We start from the raw sequence: 20,518 nt of genomic DNA on the forward strand, positions 1-20,518 counted from the left end.
TGTAGGTATGCTAGGTGTGTCTGTGTGTTAGTGTGTCTGCCTTTTGCAGGAGCATCAGCTCCTGAAAAGCAGATGAGAGAGGGAGAGAAAGAAAGAGTGAAACAGAGAGAGAGAGCAGGGTGATAAATGTAGGGTCGGGATTTAAATGAGCAGAGAGAGTTGGTGGGGAGCGGGAAGAGCCAGAGGTATAGACGCAGAGACGGTCGTGAGTGGGAGGGCGGTGTGTGGGTGGCACAGAATCAAGTACATTTCTCCCAGCACTTACCAATATAAAACCGCACAGCACAGCACATCACAGTTAGACAGACCCACAAATGCACAACCCAAACAACATCATAACAAGATAGGGTGACACAACAAGCATGAAATATGATGGAAGAGAGTGGTTTGGATGTCCTTTCACTTGCATCTGCAAGATCTGATATCTGCACAATGAACACTGTTAATGCTGTTGTTGAAGTGGCAGCATGTATGTCAGTCAGAGAGATAGTGTGTGTGTGTGTGTGTGTGTGTGTGTGTGTGTGTGTGTGTGTGTGTGTGTGTGTGTGTGTGTGTGTGTGTGTGTGTGTGTGTGTGTGTGTGTGTGTGTGTGTGTGTGTGTGTGTGTGTGTGTGTGTGTGTGACTGCAGTATACTCTACAGGCATTCTGAACCTTTCTGTAGTCTCTCCCTCTCTCCTTTCATTCCTCTCGCTCTCTGCTTTCTCCCATCTCCCTCGTTCTCCCTTTCTCTCTCTTTCTCAGATTTGGTGCGTGGGTTGAGGCAGCTAACTCTCTTAGAATAGCACTGCAGCTCTGTCTGTGTGTAAGAGAGAGAGATGGAGAGAGAGAGAGAGAGAAAATGAGGTATAGTCCAATCTACACCTATTAGCCAATTCTGAAACTTCTACCTCCATCATCACTGGTTGTCCATGATACCATAATATCTTCCATTTCATCCTCTATCTATACATTGTTCTCCATCACCACATTCCTTATCACTTCCACTAACAACATCTATTCTCATGAAAAGGCATCCCAACCTGCATTTTCCAGCAGGAAAAACTCATCCAAAAGACTTGTCACGACTAAAGACGCAAATTAGAGTGAAACATCATGCAGTTATAATTCCTGTAATGTATCACCAGTATCCTAACACACATACAAGTAAAAATGTAAAAATGACATATGCTGTAACATAAGAAATGAGATATCTCTATAGTTATATATCTATAGTTACCACTATATACTGTAACATCAGAAGTTAGATATCTCCATAGCTATATCTATATAGTTATATCTGTATAGATACCACTATATGCTGTAACATTGTAAGTTAGATGTCTCTATAGTTATATCTCTATAGTTATATCTCTATAGTTACCACTATATACTGTAACACCGTAAGTTAAATGTATCTATAGTTATATCTCTATAGTTACCACTATATACTGTAACATCAGAAGTTAGATATCTCTATAGTTATATCTCTATAGTTACCATTATATACTGTAAAATCAGAAGTTAGATATCTCTATAGATTATATCTCTATAGTTACCATTATATACTGTAACATCAGAAGTTAGATATCTCTATAGATTATATCTCTATAGTTACCATTATATACTGTAACATCAGAAGTTAGATATCTCTATAGTTATATCTCTATACTTACCACTATATACTGTAACATCAGAAGTTAGATATCTCTATAGTTATATCTCTATAGTTACCATTATATACTGTAAAATCAGAAGTTAGATATCTCTATAGTTATATCTCTATAGTTACCATTATATACTGTAACATCAGAAGTTAGATATCTCTATAGATTATATTTCTATAGTTACCATTATATACTGTAACATCAGAAGTTAGATATCTCTATAGTTATATTCCTATAGTTACCACAATATACTGTTTTTTATTTATTTTTTATTTTTTATTTCACCTTTATTTAACCATGTAGGCTAGTTGAGAACAAGTTCTCGTTTGCAACTGCGATCTGGCCAAGATAAAGAGTAGCAATTCGACAAATACAACAACACAGAGTTACAAATGGAATAAACAAAACATACAGTCAATAATACAGTAGAACAAAAGAAAACAAAAAGTCTATATACAGTGAGTGTAAATGAGGTAAGTTAAGGAAATAAATAGGCCATGGTGGCGAAGTAATTACAATATTGTCACGCCTTGGTCTTAGTATTTTGTGTTTTCTTTATTTATTTGGTCAGGCCAGGGTGTGACATGGGTTATTGTGGTGTGTTTTTGTCTTAGGGGTTTGTAGGGTGTCTACGTAGTCTATGGCTGCCTGAGGCGGTTCTCAATCAGAGTCAGGTGATTATCGTTGTCTCTGATTGGGAACCATATTTAGGCAGCCATATTCTGTGATTGTTTCGTGGGTGATTGTTCCTGTCTTTGTGTTTGCACCAGACCAAAGGAGGAATTGGCTTTGGGGGTGACCAGTGAGATATATCTGCTGGAGTGCGTGCTACGAGTGGGTGCTGCTATGGTGACCATTGAGCTGAGACAAGGCGGGGCTTTACCTAGCAGAAACTTGTAGATAACCTGTAGCCAGTGGATTTGGCGACGAGTATGAAGCGAGGGCCAACCAACGAGAGCGTACAGGTCGCAATGGTGGGTAGTGTATGGGGCTTTGGTGACAAAACGGATGGCACTGTGATAGACTGCATCCAGTTTGTTGAGTAGAGTGTTGGAGGCTATTTTATAGATGACATCACCGAAGTCGAGGATCGGTAGGATAGTCAGTTTTAGGGGTATGTTTGGCAGCATGAGTGAAGGATGCTTTCTTGCGATACAGGACGCAGATTCTAGATTTAATTTTGGATTGTAGATGCTTAATGTGAGTCTGGAAGGAGAGTTTACAGTCTAACCAGACACCCAGGTATTTGTAGCTGTCCACGTATTCTAAGTCAGAGCCGTCCAGAGTAGTGATGCTGGACGGGCGGTCAGGTGCGGGCAGTGATCGATTGAATAGCATGCATTTAGTTTTATTTGCGTTTAAGAGCAGTTGGAGGCCACGGAAGGAGAGTTGTATGGCATAGAAGCTCGTCTGGAGGTTAGTTAACACAGTGTCCAAGGAGGGGCCAGAAGTATACAGAATGGTGTCGTCTGCGTAGAGGTGGATCAGAGAATCACCAGCAGCAAGAGCAACATCATTTATGTATACAGAAAAGACAGTCGGCCCGAGAATTGAACCCTGTGGCACACCCATAGAGACTGTCAGAGGACCGGACAACAGTCCCTCCGATTTGACACACTGAACTCTATCAGAGAAGTAGTTGGTAAACCAGGAGAGGCAATCATTTGAGAAACCAAGGCTGTCGAGTCTGCCAATAAGAATGTTGTGATCGACAGAGTCGAAAGCCTTGGCCAGGTCGATGAATACGGCTGTACAGTAATGTCTCTTATTGATGGCGGTTATGATGTCGTTTAGAACCTTGAGCGTGGCTGAGGTGCACCCATGACCAGCTCTGAAAACAGATTGCATAGCGGAGAAGGTATGGTAGGACTCAAAATGGTCAGTAATCTGTTTGTTAACTTGGCTTTCGAAGACCTTAGAAAGATAGGGTAGGATAGATATAGGTCTGTAGCAGTTTGGGTCTAGAGTGTCACCCCCTTTGAAGAGGGGGATGACCGCGGCAGCTTTCCAATCTTTGGGATTCTCAGACGATACGAAAGAGACGTTGAACAGGCTATCAATATGGGTTGCAACAATTTCGGCAGATATTTTTAGAAAGAGAGGGTCCAGATTGTCTAGCCCGGCTGATTTGTAGGGGTCCAGATTTTGCAGCTCTTTCAGAACATCAGCTATCTGGATTTGGGTAAAGGAAAAATGGTGGGGGCTTTGACGGGTTGCTGTGGAGGGTGCCGGGCAGTTGACCGGGGTAGGGGTAGCCAAGTGGAAAGCATGGCCAGCCGTAGAGAAATGCTTATTGAAATTCTCAATTATAGTGGATTTATCGGTGGTGACAGTGTTTCCTAGCCTCAGAGCAGTGGCAGCTGGGATGAGGTGTTCTTATCCTCCATGGACTTTACAGTGTCCCAGAACTTTTTTGAGTTAGTACTTCAGGATGCAAATTTCTGTTTGAAAAAGCTTGCCTTAGCTTTTCTAACTGCCTGTGTATATTTGTTCCTAACTTCTCTGAAAAGTTGCATATCACGGGGGCTATTCGATGCTAATGCAGAACGCCACAGGATGTTTTTGAGCTGGTCAAGGGCAGACAGGTCTTGAACCAAGGACTATATCTATTCCTAGTTCTACATTTTTTGAGAGGGGCATGCTTATTGAAGATGGTGAGGAAGGCACTTTTAAAGAATAGCCAGGCATCATCTACTGACGGGATGAGGTCAATGCCATTCCAGGATACCCCGGCCAGGTCGATTAGAAAGGCCTGCTCGCAGAAATGTTTCAGGGAGCGTTTGACAGTGATGAGGGGTGGTCGTTTGGTTGCAAACCCATTACGGATGCAGGCAATGAGGCAGTGATCGCTGTGATCTTGATTGAAAACAGCAGAGGTGTATTTGGAGGGCGAGTTAGTTAGGATGACATCTATGAGGGTGCCCGTGTTTACTGATTTGGGGTTGAATCTGGTAGGTTCATTGATCATTTGTGTGAGATTGAGGGCATCAAGCTTAGTTTGTAGGATGGCCGGGGTGTTAAGCATGTCCCAGTTTAGGTCACCTAGTAGCACAAGCTCAGAAGATAGATGGGGAGAAATCAATTCACATATGGTATCGAGGGCACAGCTGGGGGCAGAGGGAGGTCTATAGCAAGTGGCAACAGTGAGAGACTTGTTTCTGGAAATGTGAATTTTTAGAAGTAGAAGCTCAAATTGTTTGGGTACAGACTTAGATAGTAATACAGAACTCTGCAGGCTATCTCTGCAGTAGATTGCAACACCGCCCCCTTTGGCAGTTCTATCTTGGCGGAAAACGTTATAGTTAGGAATGGAAATTTCAAGGTTTTTGGTGGTTTTCCTAAGCCAGGATTCAGACACGGCTAAGACATCTGGGTTGGCAGAGTGTGCTAAAGCAGTGAGTAAAACAAACTTAGCAAGTAGGCTTCTAATGTTAACATGCATTAATCCAAGGCTTTTACGTTTACAGAAGTCAACCAATGAGAGCCTAGTGGTTAGAGCGTTGGACTAGTAACCGGAAGGTTGCAAGTTCAAACCCCGAGCTGACAAGGTACAAATCTGTCGTTCTGCCCCTGAACAGGCATTTAACCCACTGTTCCTAGGCCGTCATTGTAAATAAGAATTTGTTCTTAACTGACTTGCCTGGTTAAATAAAGGTTCAAAAAAATAATAATTTAAAAAAGAGCACCTGTGGGGTGGGAGTGGAGCTAGGCACTGCAGGACCTGGATTAACCTCCACATCACCAGAGGAACAGAGGAGAAGTAGGATAAGGGTACGGCTAAAGACTATACGAACTGGCCGTCTAGCACGTTCAGAACAGAGAGTAAAAGGAGCAGGTTTCTGGGCACGATAGCATAGATTCAAGGTATAGTGTACAGACAAAGGTAAGGTAGGATGTGAGTACATTGGAGGTAAGCCTAGGGCATTGAGTAATGAAGAGAGAGATATAGTCTCAAGAGATGTCTCAAGAGATGTTTAAACCAGGTGATGTCATCGCATATGTAGGAGGTGGAAGAACATGGTTGGTTAAGGCATATTGAGCAGGGCTAGAGGCTCTACAGTGAAATAAGACAGTAATCACTAACCAGGACAGTAATGGACAAGGCATGATATTAGAGAGAGGCATGCGTAGCCAAGTGAACATATGGCTCCAGCGAGGGGTTGGGCTGGCTGGGGACACAGTGATTCAGACAGTTAGTAGGCCGATGCTAACAAGCTAACAGTTAGTAGGCCGGGGCTAAAAACAAGCTAGCAGTTAGTAGACCGGGGCAAGCTAGCAGTTAGCAGGCCGGGTTAGCAAGCAGTTAGCAGGGGCTAGCAGTTAGCAGACTGGGTAAGCAAGCAAGCAGTTAGCAAGGGCTAGCAGTTAGCAGACTGGGCAGGCAAGCTGGCAGTTAGCCGACCGGGTTAGCAAGCAAGCAGATAGCAGGGGCTAGAAAGTTAGCCTTTGGGGGACGTCGCGATGGGCGTAAGTCTGCTTTTGCCTCTTCGTGCGGTGACGTCGATAGACCAGTCGTGGAATTAGTAGGGTTCCAAGTAGCTCTCGGTAGCTAGCAGGCCTAGCTGGTTAGCATAATGGGCCTTCAGCGGGCGCCGCGCCTGAGGAGCCTGTTGGGAGTTATCGGGCAGATTATGTAGGTATTCCAGTCGTAGGGGATCTGCGGGGTTCCATCTCCCGTACAGGCTGTAGAAGGGGTCCGGATATTGTAGCCCAGGAGTATACTTCGGTGGTAGCACAGGAGCTCTGGCCGGGCTAGCTTCAAGCTAATTTATGCTTACTCTGGGATGGAAACGCTAGCCAGGAGTAGTCATCCGGGATTGCGGTTAGCTAGTTGTGAAGATCCAGATGAAAATGTTCAGTTTGCTGTAGGAATCCGGGGATAAAAATAACAGGTCCGTTATGCTCTGGTTAGAGTCACATTGTTCGAACTGACAAGAGCTTTCCGAGCTGAAGGTTAGCTGATGACGCTGGTAATGGTTTGCTGACTGATAGCTGGTAATTAGCTGGCTAGCTTCAGTTGAGGGATTCCAGATCCGAAGTAAATATAAATACTTTAGGGGAAAAAAAGCAGATCCTCGCCACATTGGGTGAGGCGGGTTGCAGGAGAGTATTTAGATGTTGAGGTTTAGCAAAATATTTTAAAGGATATGCGACGAAAAAGGATGTAAAACGATATATACATGGGACACGACAGGACAAAGACTTCTGACTGCTACGCCATCTTGGAACGGGCCACTGTATACTGTAAGTAAGCTATAGCTATATCTCTACAGTTACCACGACTGTAACATCGAAAGTTAAATGTATCTATAGTTATATCTCTATAGTTACCACTATATACTGTAACATTGTAAGTTAGATGTCTCTGTAGTTATATCTCTATAGTTACCACTATATACTGTAACATCAGAAGTTAGATATCTCTATAGCTATATCTCTATAGTTACCACTATGTACTGTGGCATCGTAAGTTAGATGTCTCTATAGTTAAATCTGTATAGTAACCATTACATGCTACGGCTTCAAAAGTTAGATATCTCTATAGTTATATCTCTATAGTTATCACAATATACTGTAAGATAGTCTCTATAGTTATATCTCTATAGGTACCACTATATACTGTAACATCAGAAGTTAGATATCTCTATAGTTATATCTCTATAGTTACAACTATATACTGTTACATCAGATGTTAGATGTCTTTATAGTTAGATATCTATAGTTACCACTATATACTGTAACATCAGATGTTAGATGTCTTTATAGTTATATCTCTATAGTTACCACTATATACTGTAACATCATAAGGTAGATATTTCTATAGTTATATCTCTAAAGTTACAACAATATGTTTTTACATCAGAAGTTATAAATCTCTATAATTACAACTATATGCTGTAACACCAGAAGTTAGATGTCTCTATAGTTATATCTCCATAGTTACCACTATATACTGTAACGTCATAAGGTAGACATCTCTATAGTTATATCTCTATAGTTGCAACAATATGTTTTTACATCAGAAGTTATAAATCTCTATAATTACAACTATATGCTGTAACATCAAAAGTTAGATGTCTCTATAGTTATATATCCATAGTTACCACTATATACTGTAACATCAGTAGACAAATGTCTCTATAGTTATATCTCTATAGTTACCACTATATACTGTAACATCAGAACTTTGATATCTCCATAGTTACCACCATATGTGGTAACATCGCTAGACGTCTCTGTAGTTATATCTCTATAGTTAACACTACATACTGTAACACTGTAAGTTAGATGTCTCTGTTGTTATATATCTATAGTTACCACTATATGCTGTAACACTGTAAGTTAGATGTCTCTGTTGTTATATATCTCTATAGTTACCACTATATGCTGTAACACTGTAAGTTAGATGTCTCTGTTGTTATATATCTCTATAGTTACCACTATATACTGTAACACTGTAAGTTAGATGTCTCTGTTGTTATATATCTATAGTTACCACTATATACTGTAACACTGTAAGTTAGATGTCTCTGTTGTTATATATCTCTATAGTTACCACTATATACTGTAACACTGTAAGTTAGATGTCTCTGTTGTTATATATCTATAGTTACCACTATATGCTGTAACACTGTAAGTTAGATGTCTCTGTTGTTATATATCTCTATAGTTACCACTATATACTGTAACACTGTAAGTTAGATGTCTCTGTTGTTATATATCTATAGTTACCACTATATACTGTAACACTGTAAGTTAGATGTCTCTGTAGTTATATCTCTATAGTTACCACTATATACTGTAACACTGTAAGTTAGATGTCTCTGTTGTTATATATCTATAGTTACCACTATATACTGTAACACTGTAAGTTAGATGTCTCTGTTGTTATATATCTATAGTTACCACTATATACTGTAACACTGTAAGTTAGATGTCTCTGTTGTTATATATCTATAGCTACCACTATATGCAGAAACATAGTAAGTTAGATAATTATATAGTTAAATCTCTATATTTGCCACTGTATACTGTAAGTAAGCTATAGCTATATCTCTACAGTTACCTCTACAGTTACCACGACTGTAACATTGTAAGTTAGTCTCTTTAGTCATATCTCTATAGTCACCACTATATACTGGAAGATAGTCTCTATAGTTATATCTCTATATTTACCGCTATATACTGTAAAATCAGAAGTTAGATATGTCTATGGTTATATCTCTATAGTTACCACTATATACTGTAACATCAGAAGTTAGATGTCTCTATAGTTATATCTCTATAGTTACCACTATGTACTGTTACATCAGATGTTAGATGTCTTTATAGTTATATCTCTATAGTTACCACTATATACTGTAACATCAGATGTTAGATATCTCTATAGTTACATATCCATAGTTACCACTATATACTGTAACATCAGCAGATAAATGTCTCTATAGTTAAATCTCCATAGTTACCACTATATACAGTAAGTTAGTCTCTATAGTTATATCTCTATAGTTACCACTATATACAGTAAGTTAGTCTCTATAGTTATATCTCTATAGTTACCACAATATACTGTAACATCAGAAGTGAAATGTCTCTATAGTTATATCTCTATAGTTACCACTATGTACTGTAAAATCAGAAGTTAGATGTCGCTATAGCTATATCTCTATAGGTACCACTATATACTGAAAGTTAGTCTCTATAGTTATATCTCTATAGTTAGCACTATATACTGTAACATCAGAAGTGAAATGTATCTATAGTTATATCTCTATAGTTACCATTATATACTGTAATATTGTAAGTTAGATATCTCTGTTGTTATATATATATATATAGATACCACTATATACTGTGGCATCGTAAGTTAGATATCTCTATGGTTAAATCTCTATAGTTACAACTACATGCTGTAACATCAGAAGTTTGTTATCTACATAGGTACCACCATATAAGGTAACATCGTTAGACATCTCTGTAGTTATATCTCTATAGTTAACACTATATACTGTAACACTGTAAGTTAGACATCTCTGTAGTTATATCTCTATAGTTAACACTATATACTGTAACACTGTAAGTTAGATGTCTCTGTTGTTATATATCTCTATAGTTACCACTATATACTGTAACACTGTAAGTTAGATGTCTCTGTTGTTATATATCTATAGTTACCACTATATACTGTAACACTGTAAGTTAGATGTCTCTGTAGTTATATCTCTATAGTTAACACTATATACTGTAACACTGTAAGTTAGATGTCTCTGTAGTTATATCTCTATAGTTAACACTATATACTGTAACACTGTAAGTTAGACATCTCTGTAGTTATATCTCTATAGTTACCACTATATACTGTAACACTGTAAGTTAGACATCTCTGTAGTTATATCTCTATAGTTACCACTATATACTGTAACACTGTAAGTTAGATGTCTCTGTAGTTATATCTCTATAGTTAACACTATATACTGTAACACTGTAAGTTAGACATCTCTGTAGTTATATCTCTATAGTTACCACTATATACTGTAACACTGTAAGTTAGACATCTCTGTAGTTATATCTCTATAGTTACCACTATATACTGTAACACTGTAAGTTAGATGTCTCTGTTGTTATATATCTATAGTTACCACTATATGCAGTAACATAGTAAGTTAGATATTTCTATAGTTAAATCTCTATATTTACCACTGTATTCTATAAGTAAGCTATAGCTTTATCTCTACAGTTACCACGACTGTAACATCGCAAGTTAGTCTCTTTAGTTATATCTCTATAGTCACCACTATATACTGTAAGATAGTCTCTATAGTTATATCTCTATAGTCACCACTATATACTGTAAGATAGTCTCTATAGTTATATCTCTATAGTCACCACTATATACTGTAAGATAGTCTCTATAGTTATATCTCTATAGGACCACTCTATACTGTAAAATCAGAAGGTAGATATGTCTATAGTTGTATCTCTACAGTCACCACTATATACTGTAAAATCAGAAGTTAGATATGTCTATAGTTAAATCTGTATGGTAACCACACCATGCTGTGGCCTCACAAGTTAGACGTCTCTATAATTATATCTCTATAGTTACCACTATATACTGTACAATCAGAAGATAGATATGTCTATAGTTGTATCTCTACAGTCACCACTATATACTGTAAAATCAGAAGTTAGATGTCTCTATAGTTAATTCTGTATAGTAACTATTACATGGTACGGCCTCATGTCTCTATAATTATATCTCTATAGTTACCACTATATACTGTAACATCAGAAGTTTGATATCTCCATAGTTACCACCATATGTGCTAACATCGTTAGACATCTCTATAGTTATATCTCTATAGTTACCACTATATACTGTTACATCAGATGTTAGATGTCTTTATAGTTATATCTCTATAGTTACCACTATATACTGTAACATCATAAAGTAGATGTCTCTATAGTTATATCTCTATAGTTACAACAATATGTTTTTACATCAGAAGATAGAAATCTCTATAATTACAACTATATGCTGTAACACCAGAAGTTAGATGTCTCTATAGTTATATCTTCATAGTTACCACTATATACTGTAACATCATAAGGTAGACATCTCTATAGTTATATCTCTATATTTGCAACAATATGTTTTTACATCAGAAGTTATAAATCTCTATAATTACAACTATATGCTGTAACATCAGAAGTTAGATGTCTCTATAGTTATATATCCATAGTTACCACTATATACTGTAAGATAGTCTCTATAGTTATATCTCTATAGTTAACACTATATACTGTAACATCAGATGTTAGATATCTCTATAGTCATATCTCTATAATTAACACTATATACTGTAAGATAGTCTCTATAGTTATATCTCTATAGTCACCACTATATGTTGTAACATTGAAGGTTAGATATCTCTATAGTTATATCTCTATAGTTACCACTATATGCTGTAACATTGAAGGTTAGATATCTCTATAGTTATATCTCTATAGTTATATCTGTATAGATACCACTATATGCTGTAACATTGAAGGTTAGATATCTCTATAGTTACCACTATATACTGTAACATCATAAATTTGACATCTCCATAGTTGTTATATCTCTATAGTTACCACTATATACTGTAACATCGTAAGTTAGATGTTAGATGTCTCTATAGTTATAACTCTATAGTTACCACAATATGCAGTAACACAGTAAGTTAGATATCTCTATAATTAAATCTCTATAGATACCACTGTATACTGTAAGTAAGTCTCTATAGCTATATCCCTACAGTTACCATGACTGTAAATTCGTAAGTTAGTCTCTATAGTTATATCTGTATAGTTACCACTACATACTGTAACATCAGAAGTTAGATATCTCTATAGTTACCACTATACACTGTCAGTTAGTCTCAATAGTTACATCTCCACAACACTCTGAAACATCGTAAGTTAGATATCGCTATAGTTATATCTCTATAGTCACCACTATTTACCGTAAATTAGTCTCTATAGTTAAATCTCTATAGGTACCACAATATACTGTAAAATCAGAAGTTCGAAGACTCTATAGTTATATCTGTATAGTAACCACTATATACTGTAACATCAGATGTTACATGTCTCTATAGTTATATCTCTATAGTTACCACTATATACTGAAACATCAGAAGTTAGATGTCCCTGTAGTTATGTCTCTATATTTAAATCTGTATAATAACCATTACATGCTACAGCCTCATAAGTTAGATGTGTCTGTAGATTATATCACTATAGTTACCACTATATAATGTAACATCAGAAGTTAGATATCTCTATAGTTATATCTCTATAGTTACCACTATATACTATAACATCAGAAGTTAGATGTCTCTATAGTTATATCTCCATAGTTACACTATATAGTGAAAGTGAGTCTCTATAGTTATATCTCTATACTTACCACTACATACTGTGAAATTGTAAGTTATATATCTCTATAGTTACCACCATGTACTGTAACATCAGAAGTTAGATGTCTCTATAGTTATATCTCTATAGTTACCACTATATACTGTAACATCAGAAGTTACAGTGCCTTGCGAAAGTATTTGGCACCCTTGAACTTTGCGACCTTTTGCCATTTCAGGCTTCAAACATAAAGATATAAAACTGTATTTTTTTTGTGAAGAATCAACAACAAGCGGGACACAATCATGAAGTGGAACGACATTTATTGGATATTTCAAACCTTTTTAACAAATCAAAAACTGAAAAATTGGGCGTGCAAAATTATTCAGCCCCCTTAAGTTAATACTTTGTAGCGCCACCTTTTGCTGCGATTACAGCTGTAAGTCGCTTGGGGTATGTCTCTATCAGTTTTGCACATCGAGAGACTGAGATTTTTTCCCATTCCTCCTTGCAAAACAGCTCGAGCTCAGTGAGGTTGGATGGAGAGCATTTGTGAACAGCAGTTTTCAGTTCTTTCCACAGATTCTCGATTGGATTCAGGTCTGGACTTTGACTTGGCCATTCTAACACCTGAATATGTTTATTTTTGAACCATTCCATTGTAGATTTTGCTTTATGTTTTGGATCATTGTCTTGTTGGAAGACAAATCTCCATCCCAGTCTCAGGTCTTTTGCAGACTCCATCAGGTTTTCTTCCAGAATGGTCCTGTATCTGGCTCCATCCATCTTCCCATCAATTTTAACCATCTTCCCTGTCCCTGCTGAAGAAAAGCAGGCCCAAACCATGATGCTGCCACCACCATGTTTGACAGTGGGGATGGTGTGTTTAGGGTGATGAGCTGTGTTGCTTTTCCACCAAACATAACGTTTTGCATTGTTGCCAAAAAGTTCAATTTTGGTTTCATCTGACCAGAGCACCTTCTTCCACATGTTTGGTGTGTCTCCCAGGTGGCTTGTGGCAAACTTTAAACAACACTTTTCATGGATATCTTTAAGAAATGGCTTTCTTCTTGCCACTCTTCCATAAAGGCCAGATTTGTGCAATATACGACTGATTGTTGTCCTATGGACAGAGTCTCCCACAACAGCTGTAGATCTCTGCAGTTCATCCAGAGTGACCATGGGCCTCTTGGCTGCATCTCTGATCAGTCTTCTACTTGTATGAGCTGAAAGTTTAGAGGGACGGCCAGGTCTTGGTAGATTTGCAGTGGTCTGATACTCCTTCCATTTCAATATTATCGCTTGCACAGTGCTCCTTGGGATGTTTAAAGCTTGGGAAATCTTTTTGTATCCAAATCTAGCTTTAAACTTCTTCACAACAGTATCTCGGACCTGCTTGGTGTGTTCCTTGTTCTTCATGATGCTCTCTGCGCTTGTAACGGACCTCTGAGACTATTACAGTGCAGGTGCATTTATACGGAGACTTGATTACACACAGGTGGATTGTATTTATCATCATTAGTAATTTAGGTCAACATTGGATCTTTCAGAGATCCTCACTGAACTTCTGGAGAGAGTTTGCTGCACTGAAAGTAAAGGGGCTGAATAATTTGCATGCCCAATTTTTCAGTTTTTGATTTGTTAAAAAAGTTTGAAATATCCAATAAATGTCGTTCCACTTCATGATTGTGTCCCACTTGTTGTTGATTCTTCACAAAAAAATACAGTTTTATATCTTTATGTTTGAAGCCTGTAATGTGGCAAAAGGTCGCAAAGTTCAAGTTCAAGAATACTTTCGCAAGGCACTGTAGATGTCTCTATAGTTATATCTCTATAGCTACCACTATATACTGTAACATCAGAAATGAGATGTCCCTGTAGTTATGTCTCTATAGTTGAATCTGTATAATAACCCTTACATGCTACAGCCTCATAAGTTAGATATCTCTAAAGTGATATCTCTATAGTTACCACTATATGCTGTAACATCAGATGTTAGATGACTCTATAGTTATATCTGGGACTCTCTCATGCCGTCCCTGGAAGGGGTGCGTCACCTGAGTGGGTTGATTCACTGATGTGGTCACCCTGTCTGGGTTGGCGCCCCCCCTTGGGTTGTGCCATGGCGGAGATCTTTGTGGGCTATACTCAGCCTTGTCTCAGGATGGTAAGTTGGTGGTTGAAGATATCCCTCTAGTGGTGTGGGGGCTGTGCTTTGGCAAAGTGGGTGGGGTTATATCCTTCCTGTTTGGCCCTGTCCGGGGGTGTCCTCGGATGGGGCCACAGTGTCTCCTGACCCCTCCTGTCTCAGCCGCCAGTATTTATGCTGCACTAGTTTATGTGTCGGGGGGCTAGGGTCAGTTTGTTATATCTGGAGTAATTCTCCTGTCCTATTCGGTGTCCTGTGTGAATCTAAGTGTGCATTCTCTAATTCTCTCCTTCTCTCTTTCTTTCTCTCTCTCGGAGGATCTGAGCCCTAGGAACATGCCCCAGGACTACCTGACATGATGTCTCCTTGCTGTCCCCAGTCCACCTGGCCGTGCTGTTGCTCCAGTTTCAATTGTTCTGCCTTATTATTATTCGACCATGCTGGTCATTTATGAACATTTGAACATCTTGGCCATGTTCTGTTATAATCTCCACCCGGCACAGCCAGAAGAGGACTGGCCACCCCACATAGCCTGGTTCCTCTCTAGGTTTCTTCCTAGTTTTTGGCCTTTCTAGGGAATTTTTCCTAGCCACCGTGCTTCTACACCTGCATTGCTTGCTGTTTGGGCTTGTAGGCTGGGTTTCTGAACAGCACTTTGAGATATCAGCTGATGTACGAAGGGATATATAAATAAATTTGATTTGATTTGATATCTCTATAGTTACCACTATATACTGTAACATCAGAAGTTATATGTCTCTATAGTTATGTCTCTATAGATACCACTATATGCATTAACATCCTAAGTTAGATGTCGATAGTTACCACTATATGCTGGAACATCAGAAGTTAGATATCTCTACAGTTATATCTCCATAGTTACCACTATTTACTGTAAGTTAGTCTCTATAGTTATATGTCTATAGTTACCACAATATGCTGTGACATAAGAAGTTAGATGTCTCTATAGTTACATCTCTATAGTTACCACTATATATTATATTGTAAGTTAGTCTCTATAGTTATATCTCTGTAGCTACCACTATATACAGTAAGATAGTCTCTATAGTTATATCTCTATAGTTACCACTATATGCTGTAACATCAGAAGTTAGATATCTCTATAGTTATATCTCTATAGTTACCACTATATACTGTAAGACAGTCTCTATAGTTATATCTCTATAGTTACCACTATATACTGTAAGATAGTCTCTATAGTTATATCTCTATAGTTACCACTATATACAGTAAGATAGTCTCTACAGTTATATCTCTATAGTTACCACTATATACTGTAAAATCAGATGTTAGATGTCTCTATAGTTACAGAATATCTCTATAGTTACCACTATATACTGTAAGTTAGTCTCTATAGTTACATCTCTATAGTTACCACTATATGCTGTAACATCAGATGTTAGATATCTCTATAGTTATATCTCTATAGTTAACACTATATACTGTAAGTTAGTCTCTACAGTTGTATCTCTATAGTTACCACATAATGATGTTACACCAGAAGTTAGATATGTCTACAGAGACCACTATATGCTTTAACATCGTTAGACATCTCTATAGTTATATCTCTATAGTTACCACTATATACTGTAAGTTAGATATCTCTATAGTTATATATCTATAGTTACTGCTATAAACTGTAACACCTAAAGTTAGTCTCTATAGTTATAACTCTATAGTTACCACTATATACTGTAACATCATAAATTAGATATCTCTATAGTTATATCTCTATAGTTACTGTTATAAACTGTAACATCTAAAGTTAGTCTCTATAGTTATAACTCTACAGTTACCACTATATGCTTTAACATAGTAAATTAGATATCTCTATATTTACCACTATATGCTGCACCATCACAAGTTAGATGTCCCTGTAGTTATGTCTCTATAATTACAACTATATACCGTAACATCAGAAGTTAGATGTCTCTATAGTTGTATCTCTATAGTTACTACTATATACTGTAAGTTTGTCTCTATCGTAATATCTGTACAGTTACTACTATATACTGTAACATCTTAAGTTAGATATCTCTATAGTTATATCTCTATAGTTATATCTCTATAGTTACCACTATATACTGTAAGTTAGTCTTTATAGTTATATCTGTATAGTTACCACTATATGCTGTGACATCGTAAGTTAGATATCTCTATAGTTATATTTCTATAGTTATATCTCTATAGTTACCACTATATGCTGTGACATCGTAAGTTAGATATCTCTATAGTTATATTTCTATAGTTATATCTCCATAGGTACCACTATATACTGTAACATCAGAAGTTAGATGTCTCTATAGTCTGAACTCTATAGTTACCACTATATACTGTAACATCATAAGTTAGATATCTCTATGGTTATATCTCTATAGTTACCACTAAATACTGTAGGTTAGTCTCTATTGTTATATCTGTATAGTTACTACTATACAATCAGTGGCCAGTTTACGAAAATAGTTTGCCACTACAGATTGAATCACATGGTAGTGACGTGCTATATAAAGCAGTCAGACAGGCATTGAGGCATTCAGTTACTGTTCGATTGAACGTTAGAATGGGCAAAATTAGCAACTTAAGCATGGTATGATTTTCAGTGCCAGGCGCGCGGTTTCCGAGTGTCTCAGAAACAGCCGGCCTCCTGGGCTTTTCACCCACGACAGTCTAGGGTTTACCAAGAATGTTGCGACAAACAAAAAGCATCCAGTAAGTGACAATCCTGTGGGCGAAAACAGCTTATTCATGAGAGGTCGAAGAAGAATGGCAAGAATCGTGCAACAAACGGGCCACAAACAGGCAAATAATGACGCAGTACAACAATGGTGTGCAGAATGGCATCTTGGAACGCACAACTCGTTGGTCCTTGTCACAGATGGGCTATTGCAGCAGACCACTACACTGGGTTCCACTCCTATCAGCTAAAAACAAGAAGAAGTGGACACGTGATCAGTGGACACGTGATCAACAGCACTGGACAATTGAGGAGTGGGAAAACTTTGGCTGGTCCAACGAATCCCAGTTCCTGTTGCGTCATGCTGATGGCAGAGTCAGGATTTGGCGTAAGCAGCAAGAGTCCATGGCCCCATCCTGCATGGACAGGCTGGTAGCGGTGGTGTAATGGTGTGGGGAATGATTTCCTGGTACAAGTTAGGTCCCTTGACACCAATTGAGCAACGTTTCCATGATCCAAAGAATTCAGGCTGTTCTGGAGACAAAGGAGGTCCGACACGGTACTAGATGGGTGTACCTTAAACTGGACACTGAGTTAATACTGTAACATTGTAAGTTAGATTCCTCTCTATAGATGTCTCTCTATAGTTATGTCTCTTCCTGACTAGAAGCACTGCAGTTGGATGAGGAGTGGGGGCAGAGGCAAGGCTGTCTCACATACAACGTTGCATGCTAAAGGACGGGAGGAAAGGAGGGAGGGAGTGAGAGAATACATGGGAACAAAAAGTGAAGGACAAAACACTCAGTGCTGTGCAGATCAGAATGGTGTATCCATGAGTTCCATGTCCACTGAAGGAAGGACATCATGACATAACACTAAACTTATTCAGAACAAACACACAGGACTAATCCTGCATGCCATTGTATCACAGCAACAGCATCTTGCTTATTGATTTATGATACTATAGTGTGAAGAAGATGTTAACAAAACTTGTCCATCATGACTCATTGGTTTCAGATTGGGTTGATCCAATCTGGGTGTGGAGAGGGAAATATCTCCACACCCTGTGAAGAGCAAAATGTTAAATGCTCACATTTGAACAACATTCCTTTCATATTCCATATTGAAAAACAGTAGAGTCTAATATGCACACTGCACAAAAAAATGGCTTTAGTTCTGATAAAAGGCCAGCAGAGAAGAAGTAGCCTAGTGCAAACAGACGTAATTCTGAAATGCACATAGTGAGTTTAACTGCGCAATGAACCTGCAGCTGCATGTGTACCCATATCTGGCTGTAACCGGTCTGTGTATGAATGGATTCCGGCACATCTATATCTTTTACAGGTTAACAACTTGTAGCTCAGCCACTGCACGCATACATTATTGCATGTGGGTTACGGAGGTATGACTTGCATGTATCATTAAGCTTGCGTGGGTGTATAAGAACCTGAGTGTGTATACACTGACTGGCTGCGTGTGTGTAGTCTAATCACATATGAAGTATCAATGTATAAAAACTGTGTCAATGTGTATCAGCTGCGTCTTACAAGCGTGTTTGTGTGATAAATTGATTTCTGTGGCGCAGCTTTCAAATCAATACGTTTTGTTGCTGTATCCTATATTTATCCATATTGATAGCAAATCACTTTGTGCCATATGTGGAACCCGAGGTAACGAGAAACACGAAGACAATTTAAATAATTACTGAGCATTTGTTTCATGATGTTCCTGTATCAAAAAAGGTTCATATATTGCCATGTCTTACCTGCGTGTTCTGCCGGATAACAGCCGGGGAGACCGTGCGCACTGGATTGCTGCGATAAATTCGCTCTGGTTAGGCAATAACGACTGTCTTATAAACTGTTGAAGGAAGACTATTGTGACAAACCCTCCTCATTTTTTGGTCGATAAACTGCTGCCCAATGTTGTGCACCAGCATATCCGTCGACAATATGACATATCTGCACTATTTATTTTTACTAGCCTTAGCTAAACTCTTTTAGTTGACTCTATCGATGGAATAAACTATTATTATCATAGCCTACAAGCTGTGCAATGGCAAGTTTATGGAAATATTGTCTAACTTTTCCCGGTGAAATACATTTTGTAACTAAACGATGTGCATAAATTCCATGTGTTGCACATATAATTGTCTAGTAAAAAAAATCCGTACCAGAAAACGCAAATCTAGCTATGCTACGAAACTCACTATAGCAAGCAAGTGCAGCACAATAGGTATATCACACCGGCAAAAGGAAGGTCGCCAGATTTTTTTTTCCTGAATTAAACTACACATTTTTCCTCTGCAAATTTACGTTCCATTTATTCCAGATATAAGAGTTCAGTCAGAAATTCCGACCGACCCGGATCATAAAATGCCTATGGGATTGTGCGACTGGTCTCACTAAGGTCCGCAAAGCTCAAGTGCGCTCCCATTGGTCGCTCGAACTGGTGTTGATGAGAGTTCTCTCCAGGGCTTTCGGATGCTGAATTCCAACCCATCCATGATGGTCTGTAATTGGTTTAAGGAAGTGATTATGCTTCCAGTTACGATTGGTTCCAATACCAGAAAGAATGTATACAGAAGACATGAGCTATCAATGATGCACTGCAACTGCTATGCAGAGCCGGATTATGGACCATTATGTACGGCAAACGTGCCACAGGTCGGGGGCCCCCAAGATAGCATATGAACACGTCATAAGCAATGGCAAAGTGTGTAGAATTTCAGGACATCTGCTTAAAAACGGCAAAGTTTACTCTCAGCATAATGCCAAAATGTGTAGAATAGCAGGAAATTAGCTTTAAAAATTGACATTTTTCTCTCAGCCTCATGGTCAAATGTGAAGAATAGCATGAGATAAACTATAAACAGCACATTTTTTACTTTGCCCCATGACAAAATGTGTATAATTGCATGAAATTAGGTTTAAAACTGCAACATTTTCTCTCAGCCTCATGACAAACCCCCCTGGAGGTAGGGGCCCCAAAATGAGGTAGTCCAGCCCTGCTGCTCCACAGTGTCACAGGTGTTAGAAGAAAAACATGAAGATGGAAATTGACAGCCATCAGTCATCATAATGCTGCTGGTCATCAGATGATAAATGCGCAAAAATACATCAAAATGGGGG

The 20,518-nt window shown here is 38.3% G+C and overlaps 1 protein-coding gene across 2 annotated transcripts in view; it reads right to left on the reverse strand.

The window, feature by feature from the left end:
• LOC118374979 (protein shisa-7-like) overlaps positions 1-19,777 on the reverse strand; it is a 30,118-nt gene extending 10,341 nt beyond the window's left edge. The window contains exons 1-2 of one of the 2 annotated variants that reach the window (XM_035761474.2): positions 19,153-19,777; positions 653-797 (exon numbers count right to left, since the gene is read on the reverse strand). The gene's annotated coding sequence lies outside the window, so the exon portion shown is untranslated. The remainder of the gene's footprint in view (positions 1-652; positions 798-19,152) is intronic. The other variant, XM_035761473.2, reaches the window with a different exon arrangement.
• Positions 19,778-20,518: the final 741 nt, after the last annotated feature.

This window comes from Oncorhynchus keta, chromosome 31 (assembly GCF_023373465.1).
Source record: "Oncorhynchus keta strain PuntledgeMale-10-30-2019 chromosome 31, Oket_V2, whole genome shotgun sequence".
Lineage (NCBI taxonomy): Eukaryota > Metazoa > Chordata > Actinopteri > Salmoniformes > Salmonidae > Oncorhynchus > Oncorhynchus keta.